The 4,839-nt window shown below is 45.5% G+C and overlaps 1 pseudogene; it reads right to left on the bottom strand.

The window, feature by feature from the left end:
- Positions 1-1,611: 1,611 nt before the first annotated feature.
- On the bottom strand, positions 1,612-3,913 carry LOC119062260 (cleavage and polyadenylation specificity factor subunit 6-like; annotated as a pseudogene).
- Between the last annotated feature and the right edge of the window lie 926 nt (positions 3,914-4,839).

Raw genomic sequence — 4,839 nt, 5'->3', positions numbered from 1 at the left:
TAGGAGACCATTCTGTGTGGCGTGGGCCCAGCTCCCACTTGGAAGGCCAGTGGAAATCGAGGTCTGATGCATAGGACCCATGCCCCCAGTAGGTTCTCCCATGGGGAATCAGGCCTGCATTGTACCTAGGCCACTTTGAGGCTTGCTTTTGCTGAAAATCCCTCACCCTGAATGGAGACAGCAAGTGCTTACTGTTAACTTCCTACAGTCTGTGCTCCCCAGTATGGAGTGTAACCTGTTCAACCACTTTTCCCTTTTCATTTGCAAGTATCCTTCTTCTGTGATGTGATTAGTGGCATCCTCTCCTTTGTTTTCTGTAAAAGGTAACCACCTGAAGCGAACCTGTGCATAGTAAATGAGGACCATCATGTAATGTGCCCGGAAAAGCAATAAAAGCCTGTCAAGGCAAGGGTTGGCGGGCTCTCCTCCTGAGAGAGTGGCCATGCATCCCTTTTTCTCTACAGGACTCAGTAGTCCGTGTGAATTTGTGTTATATCTCATCCATAATGCTGCGGACTCCAGGAGTCGGGGTCTGCATCAGTATTTACACTCTGCATGGCTTCAAAAAGTAACTACAAGCACTATCAATATAAAAACATAAATAACCCTGGCTGAGTGGTTCAGTGAGTTAGAACATTCTCCCAATATGCCAAGATTGTGGGTTCAATCCTTGGTCATGGAACATTCAAGAATCAACCAGTGAATGCATTAAATAAGTGGTACAGTAAATTTCTCTCTCTCTCTCCTCTCAACCAATAAAAATTTTTAAAAATCAACTGCTGCATCAAATCAGAAATATCAAAATATTTCTTCAATTCCAGCAGTTTACAGTTAAGCATTTAAATACAACTATGTTGTAATTAAGCTGCAAATAATGTATGGGTTTTTACTAAACTGTTAAGAATCACAACATTTTTTTTGACCCCTAACACACTCACTGGATTGCTATGCCCATGAAATTTCATTTTTACAAGTTTACATACCATTCAGCAAAAATCACAATCTAACTGGGTAAAAACATCTAGAAAAATAGAATATAGAAACATATTCTACTTTTGATTATACTAAATATCCATGTGATAACCTACTCTACTATCAAAATTAAGGGCAAGAGACACTTAATTAGTATGCTTACTTCACTGAAAACAAGATTAGATTGATGCATATCCAAAATCGCTATTGCAATGCTTTTAAAGGACAGTATAAATGTCATAGTAACATTATCTTTGGATACTGCTGAACACAAGACTTTCCCTGATGTGTGAACATTCAACATGGAACAGCTTCACACATGGGCCCGTGAAACAGTGCATTACAACACTACAGCCACTGTAAGCAAAACAATACTGTTTATGGATATTAACATTTTTAACAAGAAGGAACTACTATAAAAACAAACATTTGCTTGACATTTTCATCCAATTGCTTACATATTATAATGGCCAAAATATTATAACCAGTACTAAAGTTGCAAAAGCTATATATTTTTAAATCACATAGGTTTTCTTCAAATAAAACCATGAGGCAACATCAAAAATAAAAGTAGAGCTACTGGTTACCATTTGTGCAGATTTTTGTATTCAGATCTTTTCCTGTTTATTTTATCCATAAGTCCTTACAGCTTTGGTTAAATCACAGGAAGCAAACTACTAGACAACCATCAGGCTTCCCGCACGAAGATGATTCTGTCTCAGAAGGTGTCCTTCTTTCTTCCTTTGGCTTCTAACAGCAGTGAGGCCGGTGCTCTAGGTCAGCTCTCAGGCCGTCATGCTGTCTCGCTCACCCCCTGCCTCTCTCTCTGTGATGGTCATCACAATGCTCTCCACCTGGAGATTTGGGGGCCAGCTTTCTTCTCATGATCTACACCATTCCCTCTCTCAATTGTACACTGTATGGGTCTGGATCCAGAACCATAAGACTCGGATTCACTTCCACAATGCAATCTTGCAAAGATCTAGTAATAACTTTGCAATGATCATCATCAGATACTTTGGATTGTTTAAGTAAATAAATTGCAGTTACCAGTGTCTCAGAGGCCCTCACATAATCATTCATGCTGGCATCAGACACAGCTCTTGAAACAGCACTGCTTAAAATCGCCCTGTTCCTAGTCACAATTTCTTCAAACTCGGCTTCGCTCAACAGCATTCTTGCTCTATCTATTCCCCTTCCAGGAAGCCCATGGTCACCTTATGGTATGGTGAAGGTCGGCCATATGGATCTGTTGGTGGTGGACACTGACTCTCTGATATAAGTACATCGCTGTGAGCTGATGGAAGAAGAAAAGCCAGGTTCACATGTGGAGCTGGCAGTGGGGCACCTGGAGGTGGTCCAGGAAGATGGAGAGGAAGAACAAGCATAAGGGGTGGCCTGAGAGGACCAAATGAGTGAGGGAGAAAGGGCCTGGAGGGGCAGGTGGTCCCTGTCACAGATGAAGTGGACCAGAGGGGCAGCTGCAGCCTGAAACTGAAGAGGGTGGACCAGGAGGGAGCAAAACCAATGCAGGCTGTCCAAAAAGTTGCCTGGGAAAAAGAACTGGTGGTGAATGGTGTTCTCAATTAGGAGACCCAGCTAAAAAAGGCAACAGAGCCTGCCCAGGAGATGGATGTCCCGGGGGACCAGGTAGGCCTGCAGGACCTGAGGGTAGACATGATGTATTCTGTGTAGCTGGAAAAGGGGACAGTGGCTCTCCTGGTCCTGCTGGCCCAGAAAATGTGTCACCACTGGGAACAGCCCCTGAATTGGCCCCATCCTCTACCACCTTGTGGAAATGCTGCAGCTGAACTGCCCCATGCAGGAGCAGCTTGAACTTCCCTAGCCATTTGTCCTGACTATGTAATTTTCCTGGACTGCATTTCATATTAACTCAGGAACTGTTTACTCATCGAGTTGCAACAGGATCCTGATTATGAATTTTCTTTTAGATAACAGATCCAACACCAAAAAGGACAAACCACTTTGACTGGCCATCTGCCCAGTATACAAAAAATTTTATCTCCAAAATATGATTTATTCCCAAAGAATGAACTGATTCAGTTGTCTTCCTCTGTTTTCCATCATGTCAGATTTCCAATATATAATGCAGTTCTCTTTCTAGTATACACACAGGCAACATTTTGTGCTGCTCCTGTAGTGGCGCTGCCACCAGCAGTTGGTGGGAGAGAACCCACGTCATCCTGGTCCTCTGGGGCATTGCCATTAGTGCACATGGAGGGATGACATTGTCATACAAATGTGTCTTACCGTGGCCACCTTATTCCTGGTGGATTCCTGACCAGTCCACACTGTCTGACCTCTTCCCTCAGCCCTGGCTACCACTGCCTCTTGCCCCTTCGAGACTTTTAAGAAAGTCTACAGTGAGGGCCAAGGCAGGCAGCCAGTCCTGGCAGAGCCTCTGGTGGTGTGAGAGTTGGGTGGGGCAAGGCCTCAAGGAGTCCTCGAGGTGGGGAGAGTGGAGTTCACCAGGTTAAGGCAGTTTCAGAACTGGCTGTGTGGGAGAAGGACTTAACACGGGGACAATGGCAACTGTCCCTCCAGGCCTCCACCAAAGCCACACAACCTTGTTTGTCCCTGTACATTCCTCTCCCTGCCCCTGGCTGCTGTCCCTCTGTTGGAGCCCAGGGTAAGTTCCTGCCAGCGAGTCTGTGCGCCTGTCTTTTTAAGAGGACTCTTGGGATTCCAGCAGCCTTCTGTCACACCTGGACAAAATCCCCACTGGTTTTCACAGTCAGGTGTGTGGGCTCCACTTTCCAACATCTGAGGCTCTGGGCTGGGGAGCCCAATGTGAGGCTGGAGCCCCTTTCTCCTTGAGGGAAGACCTCTGCAGCTGAGATATCCTTCTCAATTCTCAACCACCACACACGAGTGTGGGGCAGCCCACTTCACATTTCTTCCCTCCCCTACCAGTCTCCATGTGGCTTCTTTTTTATATCCCTAGTTATAGCCCTTCTGTTTGGCTGGCCTCCATATCGTTCTCCAGATTTGGTCATTCTGTCATTTAGTTGTATATTCGATGTGATCATGAGAAGAGGCAAGCACAGCTTTTACCTACTCTGCCATCTTGACCAGTATTCCACAAGGATTACCTCAAATAAACTCAAAATATTCTCTAAGGTTTGGGCATTCCTTATGTCGACATTTACCTGGCTCAGTGCTGCAGGATTCCAAAGAAGCCCACCACAAACTACGCTGTGGACTTAACCGCTGTGTGAGGTATAAGCAAGGGCTCATTGTGCCCCACTCCCCACTTCACTTTGAATGAACTTGGGTGAGTTTCTCTCAAAATTGTGAGCCTTACTGCTTTACATATCAGGCCATGACTATATTTGAGCTGTTCTTAGAAAATCCTCATGGTGGATAAGGATTGAGATAACTCAGGGAAAGAGAAAAAATAAGTTGGTACCTTTAAATTTGGCTTTTTAATTGGATTGCTTACCGAAAGTCTGAACAAAATCTTTGCTGATTAAATAAGAGGCTAAACTCTTTCATCCGGAGAGAGAAGGGGCACTTGCTCCTTCATCTTGAAGGAGCAATAGTCAATGGGTTGATGATAGTTGCTCAGACCCCTGGATCCCAAGTGGCAGCGAAGGGAGCCAGAAGGTGTCCACTGTGGTAATGCAGCTGATCTCAAAGGAGCTGGTGGGAGCCCCAGGGAAAAGGGCAGGGGGCCCTGGGACAGATGCACCCAAGGGAGGAGCCCGAGCCTTAGAAAACACTGGGGTTCTGACAGGGGTCCCGTTAGCTCTTGCAGGCCCTTGCTTGACTATTCTCAGATGAGGAGGCAACTCCTGGAGGGGGATTGCCTGGGGCAAACTCCCTCTGGAATGTGCAGCAGTGCCA

Source organism: Artibeus jamaicensis, unplaced genomic scaffold, assembly GCF_021234435.1.
Source record: "Artibeus jamaicensis isolate MK-2021 breed Jamaican fruit bat unplaced genomic scaffold, CSHL_Jam_final contig_419, whole genome shotgun sequence".
NCBI classification, from domain to species: Eukaryota; Metazoa; Chordata; class Mammalia; order Chiroptera; family Phyllostomidae; genus Artibeus; species Artibeus jamaicensis.
Note: the sequence above shows the minus strand (reverse complement) of the source record. Positions and strands in the feature narration are given on the sequence as shown.